Genomic DNA, 17,329 nt, shown 5'->3' with positions numbered 1-17,329 from the left:
TTTGTGTCAATTAATTTCATTAAAATATTTTTTTCTTGAACACCCTGTATAAATAATTATGTTTATGTTTATATTACTGAATAGAGAATCGAGTAACCTTTTAAATGAGCTAGCACACGACCCCTATTCCCTATTTAAAAATAGGGGTGGGGGGAGTGGAAGGGAGGGGGTTGACAAATGACAAATGTATGTACCGTAAAAATGTGTCCCACTTAAATCAAAAATCGACCTGTTTCGTCATTTCCTTAAAATCTAATAAATACTGCCAAATATCGAGGTGGACTGTTTTCTTTGGCCCACTCTGTATATGTATGTATATTACAGTCTAATAAAATGTTCGCACTTGAAATTTTTAGATTCCTAACCTGGTTTAACTTAAAACATTTTTCTATTTTGTAAATAAAATTTGAAAGTCATCAAGTAATTGGTTCTATTCATCTAAAACTTCAAATTTCTTAATTGATTTGTGGTTAAGTTTTTATTTTTAGTCAAATATTTTTCAACAATCTAGAATAACAGTAAGTAGTAACAATTTTATTTGAAACATTTTTACAGACCTAGTAGTAAAGTAAATGTTTATATTATTTCTGTTTTATTTTTTTAATATACTATGTTGAATGCATATTGGACAACAGATACCTAAAATCTTTATTTTTCAACGGAAATTCATGTTTAAATTAAATGCACATGAGAAAATGACAGTAAAAAGAATATAGAATACAATTTCTTATATAAAAAGCAATGATAGGTACATAATTTTAAAATTCAAACAATATTACCGCTTCATTTAGCATTGCCGGATGAAAATTAAGGTTCCCATATGACGTCACGCGTTCGCCTTCCATGCGTGCGAACATACCGGTTTTCTGTGTACCGTGTAACAAACATATAAAAGCATAAAAAATTGGTCGAAAACAAATGTCACTACCCATAGTAATAGCTTAAAAAATGTGATAAATGTCAAAGGCTACACACTTTTATCACGTTTACAAAAATATAATTTACATTAATACACCAGGGAAATAAGGCAAAAATATACCATGTTCGGGACACTTGAGCAGCCAGGTTGCAAATGGGTTTTTTGGGTACTATGTATATACCTAGTACATTATAAATACAAAAATGCCCATCACAGTTTGTACGAGAAATTTAGTTATTAACAAATAAGGGTAAAAAATGGGAGCTTTTTCGTTTAAATCGCTACAGGTGAAAACAGGGTAATTACTTATTTATAATATTTTTCTTTTATTAGATGAGCCAATGTTTAAAATAGCGCTTTTTGAATTTTGGTTCGATCATTTGTTGCTTCGGATATTGCAAAATAAAACTAAAATTTTGAAAATAAAAAATTTGTTATAACTTTTGCGAAAATGAATCTAAGACTTTCATATTGCATGAAAAGTTGAGTTAAACAGTCCACACAATGCACAAAAAATTTTGAGACGATTCGTCAATTAGTTTAAATTTTATTCAATTTGTTTATCGCAAAGAGAATAGTCATGCAAAAATATGAAAGAAGAATAGTCATGTTTTCAACGCATTTAAAAAAATCATTAAAAAGTCATTTCTATCACTCAGAAAATAGTTTACTAAAATAGAGTCATTTTTGGCTTATAAACAATTTGAATAACTTTGTTAATATGGACTGTAGGCTAAAATTACAATGGGATTTGAAAAAACGGTATTTTTATACGAATTTTCAAAGAAAAACTTTTTGCCTAGGTTAATTACGGTCAAAGTTAGCCACTTTTTTAATTTAATTGACGGCTACTTTGTTTATAACAATTAAGCAACCTAACTTAAGCTATTTTGAAGTTGAAGATATATAGTTTATGTGTAAAAGTTTGAGTAAACTTTGAACCTCAACAGAGTGGTTAATCTCACAATAAAACACTGAAAAACGTTTGTTTTCTATACTTCCATAAAATTTATTACAACTATGTTATTACTACAGCTGTTTCGGCAAAGTGCCTTTCTCAAGTGATATATTTTACAATGTGTTTGCCTTTTTAAGTCTTTAACTGAAGAGGTTGAGGACTGGGGAGCTGTTTGTCTCGAGTTGGTCATTCAGAATTATATCTGTATTTTTCAATTTATTAATTTCCATTGATTCTAAAAGTGATAGCTTAAGGCGTTTATTTTGAATATGTAGAATTTGAAACTCTTCATTGAAAGAATAATTATGATCTAGAAGGTGAAGTGCGTATGTAGAAGTGTCTGTTTTTCTATTGCTGAAAGCCCTTTTGTGTTCTGCTATCCGTTTGTCAAAAGTTCTGCCATTTTGACCGATGTAAGTTTTCGGACAGTCACCACAAGTTAGTTTGTACACACCACTCTGTAGTTGCTTTCTCTTTCGGCTTTTATTGTTTTTAATATGTTTGCTTAAGTTGTTGTTAGTTCTGAAAGCTGGTGTTATTCCTTTCTTTTTTATGTATCTTGCTATTTTTGTTGTTATTTTGCCAGTATATGTGAGAGAGCAGAAGGTACTGGGTTCTTTCTGTGGTGGTGGATACACTAATTTCAAGGCTTTCTTATGGAGTCTTTGGTTTAAAATGTTGTTAACTGTTTGTTCGTTATAGCCATTGTTTACTGCTATTTGTCTAATGATATTTAGTTCTGTCTCGAAGTTATTTTTTGTCATAGGAATTTCTGTCAGTCTATGTATCATGCTATGGTAGGCGGCTAATTTGTGTTGTGTAGGATGGGATGATGAATTGTGTATAGTTGTGTCAGTATGGGTAGGTTTATGATATACGGAGAACTCATGTTTGTTGTGTAGTCTGGTAATCGTTACATCTAGAAAGTTTATGGAATTATTCTGTTCTGTTTCTATTGTGAACTCAATATTACTATGAAGTGAATTAATGTATGATAGAAATTGGTCAAGTTGTCTGTTAGTTCCTGTAAAGCAGACTAGTATGTCATCCACGTATCTCCACCAATATAAGAACTGTTTAAATACGGGGTGTTTAGAAATTGTTGTTTCAAGTTGGTTCATAAATATATCTGATAGTAATGGGCTTAGAGGATTACCCATAATAAGTCCTGCACTGTTGTTTGTGTAAATTTGATTATTGAATTCAAAATAGTCTTGATTTATGCAAATTTCAAGAAGGTGTAAAATTTCAGATGCAAAGATCGGATTTGTACTATTATGTTCTAAAAGGTTTTTAATTAAAACAAAAGTTTCTGTAGGAGGAACACTAGGAAAAAGATTTTTTACGTCACATGAAATTAGTCTGGAGTTGTTGGGCAATTGAAAATGTTGTATTTTATTAACTAGTTCTAATGTATTTTTTACGGTGAATTTAGGTGAAAATTTAGTGTATTCTGTAATAATATCTGACAGTTTTTTTGAAAGTTTATATGACGGAGCTGTATAAAAAGAAACTACAGGTCTTATTGGGTGGTCAGGTTTGTGTAGTTTAATAAAAGAGTATAATTTAGGGGGTTGTGGGTTCATAATATTAAGGTATTTCTGTTCTGTTGGATTTAGTATTGATTTTGAATTTTCAATGGCTAGTTTAATCTGTTTTCGGTATTTTTCTGTGGGGTCTTTGTTTAGTGTTATACTATTTTGGTTATTTAAAAATTCTATTGTTTTGTTATTATAGTCACTTTTATCGATGGCAATAGTAGTGTTACCTTTGTCTGCTTTTGTAAATATTATGTCATGTTTTATTGATTTATTTTTAATTGAAACGGCTATTTGGTTTTCATTGTAACAGGAATTATTAGTTTCACTACCTACATCGGTAATAGATTTTGCAATGATGCTTTTTTCTATGTTATTGGCAGTTTTATTTAACGCTACTTCACATTCTACACCTAAATATTCTAAATTTTTTTGATTATTATGTTGAGGCAAGAGTGGTTAATACAGTTTTAAAAATGGCGTCCGAGCGGAATTAATTCGTGGTCGGTGGAGGGGAATTAATAAAATCCGTGTACTCAAAAAATGAAACTGATTCTGCAAACATATGCTGCGATTAATATCGCCGGAGCTTGTTGATCGATTTTGATCATAATTTTTTAAATTTGTATGTACTCGTAGTCTTATAGAGTACGTTATGTACACACATCCCCACCTAACATTACAAAATGTTAGGGGGAACTCCCCTTATCACTCAGGGATATGAAAAATAGATTACGACCGATTCTCAGACCTACCCAATATACATATATAATTTCATAAAAATCGGTCAAGCGGTCTCGGAGGAGTATGGAAACTAACACTGTGACAGGAGAATTTTATAGATGAAAATATATAGATGGCTATTAACAAATAGGGGTTGGTGATAAAAGAGTGAAAATTAAGTGTTGTATGTACTTTTTAATTCTAAATCATATAAAATTAAGGTAGATAATTTTGTAAAAAAAAATTTAAAAAATGTCAGGGGGGCAGCCCCCCCTTATAACTTATGGGTATAAAAAATAGATTAAAACCTCTCCTCCGTCCTATAAGATATACGTGTAAAATTTCATAAAAATCGGCCAAGCCGTTTCGGAGTAGTATGGTAACAAACACTGTTACAGGAGAATTTGATGTATATAGAAGTAACTGCGAATTAAATAATAAAAGTGGCTAACTTTGAGCCTAATTAACCTAGGCAAAAAGTTTTTTTCTGAAAACTCGTGTAAAAATACCAGCTTTTGAAATCCTAAAGTACACTCACCGGCACAAAATTCCGCCACCCAAAATTTTTGATTAAGTTTGACAATTTATAACTTTATTATTTGTGCTCCGATTTTCAAGATTATTGCACCAGTTTGTAGGTACATGTATTCATATTGTTTGGTAATATTCCGGTAACAAAAAAACTTTGCTTGCCTGTCATTGTACAGGGGTGAAAGGAAGCGTTGTATTTTCTCCTAATTTTAAAAAATTCTGTGGAAAAATGGAATAGCTGATTTTGTTTCATAGTCCTGTCATATTTTCCCGGAGGCATCACTAACATTTTGTTTTTTGCCGAATATCTTTTTTGTTGTAAGAGCTGTACCATTTTTTGTAAATAAAAACACTGATTGACTCGTACAATTGAGGTTGGATTGATAAGATTAGAATGGCCCGTATGCAGCCCAGATCTCAATCATATTGAGCATCTATGGGATGAATAAAAGAAGCTATTTGCCGTCATCCTAGGCCTCCAGAAAATTTGGTACAGTTATGGCCCTGGTAGAGGAATATCGGGCTATTCCCCAGGCAAGGAAAACACATCTTTATTAGATGCTAAACAGATTGCGAGCAGTCGTTGCTGTAAGAGGTGGACATAACCGCTATTGAATTGTTTTGTTTTGTTAATTTTAGTGCGTTTGATATTTTTAATTAAACAAACCTTCAAAGCAGTGTTTTTAATTACAGCTCTTACAAGAAAAGAGATATTCAGATAATTCAAAAAACAAGACCTTAGTGATACCTCCAGGATAATACAAAAGGAGTATGAAACAAAATCAGCCCTCCAATTTTTCCACAGAATTTTTTAAAATTAGGAGAAAAAACAACGCTTACATTCACCCCCGTATAATGCCATCTAAGCAAAAAATTTTTGTTACCGGAATAATAGCAATTGACATCAATACATGTACCTACAAATTCGTGCAAGAATCTTGAAAATCGAAGTACAAATAATAAAGTTATAGATTGTCAAACTTAATTAAAAATTTTGGGTGGCGGAATTTTGTGCCGGTGAGTGTAGATTTACTCTATGGTCAATATTAACAAAGCTATTCAAATTGTTTATAAGCCAAAAATTACTCTATTTTACTAAACTTTTTTCGGAGTGATAGAAACGACTTTTTAATGATTTTTTTCAACACTTTGAAAATATAACTATTCTTCTTGCATGTGGTTTCCACAGAATTGTCATGTCATTATTATTTTCTGAATAATAACATTGCGAAAAAAAAGCTCTTTGCGATAAACAAATTGAATAAAATTTAAACTAATTGACGAATAGTCTTAAAATTTTGTGTGCATTTTATGGAATGCTTGACTTAACTTTTATTGCAATATGAAAGTCTTAAGGCTATTTCCGCAAAAGTTATAGCATATTTTTTATTTTTGAAATTTTAGTTTTATATTGCAATTTCCGAAGCAAAAAATGATCGGACCAAAATTCAAAAAGTGCCATTTTAAACCTTGGCTGATTTACTAAAATATGAATACTCTAAATAATATACATAATTACCCTATTTTATCTGTAGTGATTTAAACGAAAAAACTGCCATTTTTGACCCTTATTTGTTAATAACTAAGTTTCTCGTCCGAACTGTGACGGGCATTTTTGTATTTATAATTTATTAGGTATACAGTACCCAAAAAATCCATTTGCAACCTGGCTGCTCAAGTGTCCCGACCAAAACCTTGTTTCTCTGGACTATAATACATGTAGACATTTCCATATCCACAATTATTGGGATCCAAGCTAGCCGTGCAAAAAATTACGTATGTCTTGTTTTAATCTGAATTTATATCATTGGTTTATCAATTAATTGTGATTAACATTATAAAACATAAAAATCAGTAAAAACATTTAACACAACTTAAAAAAAAGAATTAACAAAATTATAAGTAACAATAATAAATAAAATCAAACAAGATGCTGTATATATATCCACCACCAGCATCCCTACATAACCTAACTTTTCTTGCTAAGTTGACGTACACTGCAAAGTTGACGTAAACTGGAAAGTATATCTGAATTAAGAATAGACATGCACTGTATAGCTATCTCTGTCGTTCAGAGCCACCTATGGTGACAATAATTTTGGATCACACGTTATTATTACATATTTAGTAACTTTTCTGAAACGGCACTGCTTTTAAAAGTCAGAGAGGTAGGAAACTGTGGTGTAAAACTAAAAGACAGGTGGCCCTCGTTTCAAGGGCTCGTGCTCTCTCGTGCTTCCAAAATCTACTTTTCGTCTTTATGGCTGTGTTTTTTTATTAATTATTTTGATGGCTGTTAGTTGGTAGTAGAGCACGTGATAGAGTGATTTCTGGCAAAGAGCCGTGAAGGTAAAAATAGAACCACAGGCTTGGTAGTTACCTGATAATTACTTAATTCATATAAAAAGAAGCTTTTCTACTAAGTTTAATAATGTTTGGTTAATTAAAGTGTTTGATATGTTCACAATATAATATAAATATTAAAATATATTAATGTTTATTTAAAAATTATTCCTAGAAAAACAAAAGGAAAAGTTGAGCAAAAATATATTGCAAATAAACCAAAACCCTAAAAAGAAAGTGAAAAGTTATAAAAGCCATAACGCATTGTACCACCCATAATATGTTGTTATTCATCTTCTTATTTTACTTGGGCATATTGTCTATTTCTCTTGCTAAGGTTTTTTTGTCGTAGATACCATCTCTTCCTGGGACGACCTTTGCTTCTTCATTCTGTTCCATTCTTCTTTAACGTCTTGCATCCATTCATTTATGTTAATTATTCTGCACATATTTTTGATCCCATTACTCCTTATTTTATTCATCAATTATTCCTCTTAAGATTCTCATTTCATTTTTGTTCTTAAATATCTTCATGTTGAGCTAGTTTTAGGTATTGCTTCTGAGTTGTAAGTCATAACAAACCGAATATAACAGATTAAATTTGTATAAAATATGTGCGTTTTGGTTGATATTATTACGTGTCTGTTTTTCTATATTGTACCGTTGAGGCTACATAGGGTGGAAGCGTAAGTGAGGCTAAGCCTGGCAGCTTTTGAGGTATGGGTATTCAGACATATCAGACGACTACTAAAAATAAGGTCCTTAGACGGCTGAACCAAAAAATACAACTGGTTAATATAATAAAGATACGCAAACTGCAATACACATCCGTCACATAAGGTGCCCTTAAAAATATAATCTTTTACATCTGATCATTCAGGAAAAGATCCAAGGTAAATGTGGTCCTGGTATAAGAAGAACATCTTCTTCTTCTTCTTCTTCTTCTTGTAATAGGACTATGTCCTGTTTCTTCTGTTACAGTCTTTGCTGCGATCCAGAGCTCCAACTCTCGTACCATCGTTTTTTTGGGTCTTCCTATGGTCGCTTGGTGTTGGGCTTCTGTGTTTTCGCCCAATGCGCCATACGGTCAGGGTCCATCCGATCTACGTGGTCTCTCCACATGCGTCGCCGCGCTCTTGTCCATCTCACTACGTCTTGAACGCCTAGCTCTCTCAATGTGTCTTCGTTTCGTATTCTATCTCTGAGTGTGATACGTCTTATGGATCTTAGGGTTTTCATCTCTGTTGTTCTCATTATTTGTTTGGTCTTTGTTGTCTCGGCCCTTGTCTCAGCTGCGTATGTCAGTACGGGTCTAACACATGTCTTATAAATGCGGACTTTGCTTTCGATGCTCATATATTTATTCCGCCAGATTATATCCCTCAGGAAACCAGATATTCTCGCTGCTTTCGTTGCCTGCTGTTTTGATTCTTGCCACAGATGCCTGTCGCTAGATATTTCCACACCTAAGTATCTGCAATCCATTACCTGTTCGATTATATGGTCGTCCACTACTAATTTACATCTAATTGGGTTCCATATATTACCATCGATTGGGTTTTCTCTTCGGATAGTGTCAGGTTATACTTTTCGGCGGTTATTTTGAATTTTTGTAGTAGGCGTTGTAAGTCATCTTCGTTTTCGGCTATTAAGATTGCATCATCTGCGTAGCAAAGTATTCTCATGGTTCGGTTACCCATTTTGTATCCCTGATTCATTATGTTAACACTATCTATAACTTCATCCATTATTAAATTAAATAGGAATGGACTGAGGCTGTCCCCTTGTCTAATGCCTGCATTGATTTTGATTTCTTCCGTGAGCCCGTGTGTGGTTTTAATTCGTGTTTTGTTGGATCTATTGAGCTCTTTGATTATGTTTCTATACCTCTGACCTGTGTTTTTCTTTTCAAGGATAGTGAGCACGTCCTTTAATCGTACTCTGTCGAATGCTTGTTTCAGATCTACAAAGCATGTGAACATGGGCTTGTCGAATTCTATTGATCGAATTCTATGAAGAAGAACATCGTAGCTAAAAAATCTACCGAAAACCGACTACATCATTACTCAAAGCTGCTGTCAAGTCAAGATAGCGAATATGGTAGCCAACATGATATCCAAGGATTGATAACGGTAATGGAACTAGAAGAAGAAGATTCGTTGAGTCACCCCGCTGTTTAGCTTGCTTGTGTAAAGTGTCACTTTCTAAATATTGTTGTCACTTGAGGACATGTAAACAAATACCTGAAACGGAATATTTGAGCTAAGAATTGAAAGATCTACAAAAATCATATGCTCTACTCTAAAGTATACCAATCTGTATGTTAAAAATAGTCGACCGCAAAATCGACCAAAAACGAAAACCAAGAGATAAAGGTCAAAGGGTTTTATACATTATAAACATACACACACTCAAACTTATATGGAATCATCTAATATTTTTCTTATTATTTCGCGCGAATTTAAAAAAACAAACACACGAAGTCAAACAATATTAATTTTAAAGCAATTTAATAACAAATACATAACAATTATATAAAACAATAAACAAACAAATTGAAACTACCTGTTTTAAAGTCAATCGCATAAAAAATTTCAATGCAAAACGAATAATGTTTAAATTATTTTTATTTATTTTTTTTTGGTAGTCAGTCAGTGTTATTACCTCTAGTCCTTATGCAAGCTTGTTTGCGTGAGCACGCTCCTAATCAAATTATCAACATTTTGTTGTGGTAGGTTGCTTCATTCTTCAAGAGCAGCTTGTACTAGCCGCGCGGTGTTTTGTGGATTATCTCGGCCAGATCTAATTTTTCTTTTAAGCATATCCCACAAGTACTCTATAGGGTTAATCTCGGGTGAGCAAGCAGGCCACTCCAAACAAGGGATACCTTCTGCTTTAATGATGTCTCTAGTCACTCTAATGATATGTGGAGGTCCATTATTATGCATGAAAATTAAATTTTCTCCTGTTGCACCTCTCCAGAGTCTAACTACAGGTTATCAACATACCTGTGAGCAGTTAAAGTTTATTGGATGAAAATTATAGGAGTTTTTTTACGGATTACAAGTCCTCTCCAGAATATTACACTTCCCCTTGTATATTTGTGAACAGATCTGACAGTTTTCGTTCTTGCTTGTGTTCCTCGACCTCTAAGTACACGATTTCGTGGGTCATCTGATTTTACACAAATCCTGACTTTTTCTGAAAATACCACATTTTGTCAATTCCCAATGTTTCAGTTTTGGTGGTGAAGACACCAATTTAGGCGATCAATCTTGTGCTGCCTGGATAACTCGAGAACCCATAACTGTCTCCTGCTGTATACTTCTTGACACGAAGTCTTCTTATCATCGTTTCAACTGAAACAGTTACACCTGTAGCTTCCAAAATCTGCCTTTGGAGCTGAAGGTGAGAAATGGATAGATGTCTTCCAGCTGATTGGCCCATTAAACGATCGTGGCGAGCCGTTATTACTTTTTGGCGGCTTTCCCTTGCTTTATTTTTGAGCTTCCTAGTTCCTCTTACCTAGCATAGGTTTTGGACACAACGCCCTGTATTACGCCTAGCTCTACAGCTATGTCCCTCTGAGAACATTACTTGCTGCACAAGACCAATAATCTTTCCCCATTGTAAGTTATATTTGACTAAAGTACTTGGGCTGTAGTACTATAGGAGAGAGAACCAGACAAGACACACAGTTAAAAAAATCTAACTTAATGATTTGATTTTGAAGCAAGAGTAGAAACTGTTTATATTTGCAGAAATATTTATTCAGGCAAACATTATTACAATCTAAACAAAAACTTTACACTAAAAACCCGCCTTATGGCATCTTCAATAAGAAGATCTAACAGTAGTGCATTTTTATCTTTTAAGACCGATCAAAAAGCAATAAATACAGCGGCAGACAAATTACGAAAAATTATGTCATGAGATATGTCCGCGCCAGAAACTTTTAATTAATAATAAGAGACGTGGAAGAACAAACAGCTCAAGCTGCTGGGAATGCTTTTAAAATTGGTATCAAATTAGATGGGGTCATAGTCCTCATAAATAATCTAGTTACACCTATAAATAGAAGTATATCGGCGAAATAGGTTCACTGCAACCGCACGTATTTACTCGGTGTGAAAATGTGCATAGACTGGACGAAGATGACGACGACCACAGAGACATAGTACAAGAGCTAGACAGTTTTAATTTACAATCAATTTTCTATTTATTTAAATCTGATTTAATTCATTTGATATCGAATTTGCCTTTGCGTTATACAGAGTCATTTATTCATTATGGTAGGGGAGCAAAGTATGCTAAATGTGCAGTCACTCGAGCGCTTTGGGGACCTATTGGGTTGTGAAGAGTAGGTCCTAAAACCAAAAAAAGTTAAGTAAAGTTTTCCATTTTAGTGGGCGCTTGCCACTTTTTAATTTAATTTTCCATTTCCAACAATCGTTTTTTCCGATTATAACGCTATCTATCCATAATTCGAAAAAATATTTCGAATAAAAGTTACTTATTTTTACGTAGGGAATCCAAATCTGCAATAAAAAATGAGGGTCCCCATTTAAGATTTTAAAGTAACCCCCCACCCCACCTCTGTGGGGGGTCGTGTTTGTTGCCATTCGATAGATTTTTCAAAAATATTGAATAAGTGTATTTTACAATTTTTCGATCTGATGTTCATTTCGCGAAATATCGTGGGATTCGTATTTAAAATATTAAATTTACCCCCCCCCCCACGTCTCTCCGTGGGAAGTCGTGTTTGGTATCATTCGATATATTTTTAAAAAATATTGAGCACATATTTTTTAGTTTTTCGATCTGTCATTCATTTCGTGAAATATTCGCTTTTTTTCTTGTGAAACTTTGGGATTCGCCCATTTTCTTACGCCCGGCTCAAATCGTCAGATTTTTGAAATATAGACTCTTTTGCATGTACTTAACTTACCTTATCTTCATCTGACAATTTCGAGTTTTTTTAAGGATAGATTTTTTTTCGGGCCCCCCTTAACGAATTCCCCTGTGTTAAGAGCCAATATATGGTAGAGGTACATCTACAGGGTACCAGGTTTCTCCCCATATGATAATCTGACGCGCTCGAGTAACTGCAAAAATCCCCGCTTGGGCTCCCCTACCATTATGAATTGGAGAGGCGTTATCCACAAGTCAGTCTTTCTCTCTCTCTATCAATATCTCTCTACCCCTTTCTCTCGATCTCTCTTCCTCTCTCTCACTCTCTCTCTGTATTTCTCCCTTCCTCTATCTCTCTTTCAATATATCGGATAAAGATTATTTAATTCAAAAAAGGAAAAGTAAATACCTAGGGCAAAAAATAAGGTGATAATAATATAAAAATATCAAGTAGCTACAAGGAAAAAGCAACAATAAATATAAAAAATTCGATTGGTACAGGCAAAAATGTTGCGTTTCTTGTAGTTTTGTCGCATTAATGAAAACTTAAGAGTAATAGGATCAGAGCAAATGGCTTCAGGAAAGCTATGGGGACACGGGAAGCAATATTATGTCTTCAAACTCTGGCACAAAGGTGCAACAAGCAGACCTTTTTGTCTGCTTTATAGATTCTGAAAAACCGTTCGGCCGGGTGCAGCACGCGACCTTGATACGTCGATTGAACGAGATCGGAGTTGACCAAAGAGATTCTAAGATTAAAGAAGCTATTTAATGGAAATTATAAAAAAACAACAATTATGAAGACTAATGGTCAAGGCCAATTGAAATACAACAAGGTGTCAGACAGGGTTGTGTGCTATCATCGATACTACTGTTTAACGTCTACTCTTTATGATATTTGCGAACGCTTTATCGCACTCTTCAGAAGAAATCAGAATAAACGGTCAAAGAGTAAATATCATCCGCTACGCAGACGACACTGTTTTAATGACTGTTTCGGACCATAGTCTTCAGATACTGTTAAATAGGGTTACTCAGTTGTGAAAAAATGGGGATGAAGATCAATACTGCGAAAACCAAAGTTATGAAAATATCAAAGAACACAAATTTACCCCCTCCAGTATATGTGAACCACCAACAGCTGGAATACGTAAACCAACACAAATATCTTGGCTGCTGGTTCAACAATCAACTTGACTATAAACAAGAAGTAAAAGTGAGAGTAGAGATATCCCGACAATGCTTTATCAAAATGAAAAGCTTATTTTGTAACAGTAGCATTAATATACTAGCTAATTTTGTAACAGTAACATCGGAAGAAGACGAATTTCATGGCTGAAGTACCTGCGAGAATGGTTTGGATGCAACTCAAAATAACTATTTAGAGCTAACCTCCGAATTGCTAACCTCCGTAGCAAAGATGGCACCTGAAGAAGAAGCACTAATATCAGCCTTAGATGTCGTTTTCTGCATTGCTATGTATGGTCAATACTTTTGTATGGAACGGAGATCTGAACATTCAACATAACGCTAATGAATAAGTTAGAAGCCTTTGAAGTCTGGCTTTATAGAAAAATGTTGAAAATACCTTGGACAACTCACGCCACCAACGAAAATGTTCTAAGGAGAATTAATAGGTACAGATACGGAGCTGCTAAAGATCAATAAAGTTAGAAAAGTTAACTACCTGGGATACATAATGAGAAACGAAAAGTACCTACCGCCTCGCGCAACTGATCATCCAGGGTATGATTGAAGGAAAACGGGGTCCCGGTAGGCGCCAGATTTCATGGCTTAGAAATATCAGAGCCTGGACCAGCCTTGATTCAACATCTTTGTGTAGGCATTGGACAGAGACAGATTTGTCAAAGTAGTCGCTAACCTCCACTAAAGGATACAACACCACAAGAAGAAGAAAGAGCAATAACATTAACAAAGATGATGCCAAACTTGTAGGTTCATGGACAGGTAGAAGCAGAATTCTTATGAAAGTGGTTCACTTCACCATACTATACGCAGCATCAGTATGGCAGTAATTATGGAATAAAAATACAAGAGAAGTCTAGACAAGGGTCCTGTTGACTTTTTATTTATGTATTTAATCACGGCTCCTAAAAGAAGTCAAATTTTAAAAAATGACTCTGGCTATCAAGGATATATGACATCTCAGAATGTCAAACTAGATGTCAGATTTTATGTTGGTTGACTGGTGTCAGCTCTCAAACTATACGGAACTGCATGGTTAGGATAAATAACGACACAACTAACTATTATACTCAACACTCAATTACCTGGCCTTAACATGGTACATTCCTGACAAATGACCATAACAAAATGAGACTCACATATAATTTTTTATTGTGAGCGTGGCGTTAGAAATTACTATACAATATCTTAAATATCTCAAGCGCTGTTTCAATTTTAAATTGTAGATAAGTATAGTTGGGAAATTATCTATTGTCTATTTTCCAGACTTTTGATATTTTTATGCAGATTAAATGCACCAATGGTTTTTTAATATTAGCCTTCGTCAGAAAATATATATGGACAGACTGACGATTATAACCCAGGTAGTGATCATCGAATGGTCCGAGTTAAAGTTAAAATATGTAGACAAGGAAAAACACTTCTACTGAAAATATAAATTTTATCCAATGAATGCATTAAACGGACTATTCGAGAAAGCCAAAAAACATTGTCCAAAAAGAAAGAACGAAGAAATAAAAAGCAGCGAAACCAAAACCCTAATGAAATAGATACACAATACAAAAGAGAATATAAAAATATGTACAAGTAAAGAAGAAATTGAAGATGAATCAAGGAGTACCTACATAAAGCAATCAAAAAATATTTCAGAAAATATAGTAACCAAAAAATTCAACAAATGATAGTTGCAAATAAAAGCTGAAAAGTACTTCAAAGAAAATTAAAAACAGGTAAAAGTCAAATAATCAAATTAAAAGACAAACAGTGTCAAATAAACAGCACTAAATACAAGGTGGATAGATGTACGCTATGTAGGTATAGATCAGGGCATTAGCACAAAATACATTGATTTTTAAATATAGCACCTAGAGACTTGAAACTGTCTACTATACCAAAGGAAATGCATAATTGCTTTTTAAAGTGTATAACATGTCTAAATCAGAATATTAAGCGCCAAATCTTGTTATTCGGGGGTTTTTTGGGGTCACTGAACACAAATACGTAACCAGAACCGACGAAGACCCCGGTGCCCAGGGTTACTGCTCAGACACGTCACCTGGAGTTTGGAGAGTTTTCGACACTCAATTGATGCAAACAGATTACTCGGTGGTTTTTGGGATCACTGAGCACGAATACGTCATCAGGACCATCACTGCTAAGGCACGTGATGTTCTGGAGTTATGAGGTTTCCGACATTAAATTGATGCAAATAGATTACTCGGAAGATTTTGGGGTTGCTGACTACGAATACGCCATCAGAACCGACCTCCGAAAACCGAAAACTCTCGAAATTCCAAAAGATGACGTGCATATCAGCCACCTTGGGCACTAAGTGCACCAATGGTCGGTTCTGATGACATATTCGTGTTCAGCTCCAAAAAAGTCCCCGAATAATCTGCTTGTATCAATTTAGTGCCAAAAACCTTCGAAACTCCAGAAGATGACGTCCCTCAGCAGTGATTCTGGGCACCGGGTGCTCCGGGTGTCTGTTCTGATGACGTACTCATGTTTAGAGATCCCAAAATCCCCGAGTAATCTGTGTGCATCAATCTGGTGCCGAAAACCCTCGAAACTCCAGAAGATGACGTGCCTTAGCAGTGACCCTGGGTACCAGATGCATCGTGGAGTCGGTTCTGATTGCGTATTCGTGTTCAGTGATCCCAAATAACAAAATCTGGCAATACAAATCGGCAATTTAAAATGCAATTAGATATAGATTTCCATCTATTTTTCTACTGTAGACTCGTTTCCTGAATGTTGTTCTGAAGCTATTTTCTTGTGGCATTTTTGCAATTAACTGGTTTTGATGGGAAATAAGCCACAATTTTACTAAAAAAAAAGATTAACGTTTCGACGCCCAAATCGGGTGTCGTTGTCAAAATACAAAAAATATTAATATTTTGACTAACATTTATGATTAACATTAACATGATTAACATTTTGACAACGACACCCGATTTGAGCGTTGAAACGTTAATTCAATCTTTTTTTTTAGTAAAATTGTGGCTTATTTCCCATCAAAACTAGTTAATCGTTTCCTGAAGTCATCCTGAACATAATGCAAACAGTTGCATACGTCTTCTTATTAAAAATCGATTTATTCCGGTGTTTGAGTGCTAAATGCCCTTATCCAGTTTGTGTTATTCCAAATAAATTTGAGAATTTGATTTTGTCAAATAAAATAAGCTAAGGATAAAATAAAAATCAACACAAAAAAGTTTAAGCTTTTAATCTAATAACACATAAAATGACATTAAAAATATCATTTTATATTCTACCAGATTAAAACAATAGGCCAGGGTAATAAAGATTTTCTTGGGACACTCAAAGATCCAGGTAGCTGACTACTTTTTTAGTTATTGTAGACCTATAGAAAGAAAACCTACCTGTTTCCTGCCTAGAGTTCACGAAATTTAGTGCAAAAATCGCGAGTTTTTCGATTTTTTGCACCCCATTCAAAAGCTAAATAGTTGGCATAAAATTACAAAATTCAATTTTTTAGAACATTGGAAAACCTTCAAAATGCCTATTTTTTAAAATTAAAAAGTTAATTTTAAACAACCTTAAAACTTTAGTGTTTCAACCAAAGTTGGGTATTGGGGTACTTAACAAACCCTCAGAATTTGAGACCGATCCATTAATTAGTTTAAGAGTTATCCTAATTGTTTATTCCACAGACCTTTATTTTGCAATAAAATAAGACAAAAAATAATGAAGATAAGGCAATTCTGAGTACGCCAAATGAAAGTAGAAGAGTGATAGTATCAAACTGTATTTTAATTCACAGCAATTTTGTTTATAATAATTAAGGAATCTTATTAATGCCATTTTAAAGAATTTAATTTGTATTTTTTCTTAGAAAATTTGCACAAACATTGTACCTTCACAGTACCCTCTACGATTTTTCAAAAATGTAGTTCAAACGATTACTTGGGAAAATCTACAAATCCACCGAATTAAAATGCCGAAAAGCAATTTCAAATTAATACAATTTTCTGTATCTCCGGATCAACTCAATGGATTTTGATCTTTCTTTTTTTAATTGGTATGTAATTTCTACGTACATTACAAATATGCAATTTGTTTAAATACAGACTAATTTGTTTAAACAATTCATGAAAAAATACTTTTTTTTACAAAAATTTATTTTTTGAAGTTATACTTCTTTAGGCGCGATTGAGATTGAGGGTGAATTTATAT

Source organism: Diabrotica virgifera, chromosome 1, assembly GCF_917563875.1.
Source record: "Diabrotica virgifera virgifera chromosome 1, PGI_DIABVI_V3a".
NCBI lineage: Eukaryota > Metazoa > Arthropoda > Insecta > Coleoptera > Chrysomelidae > Diabrotica > Diabrotica virgifera.
This window is presented reverse-complemented; position numbering follows the sequence as displayed.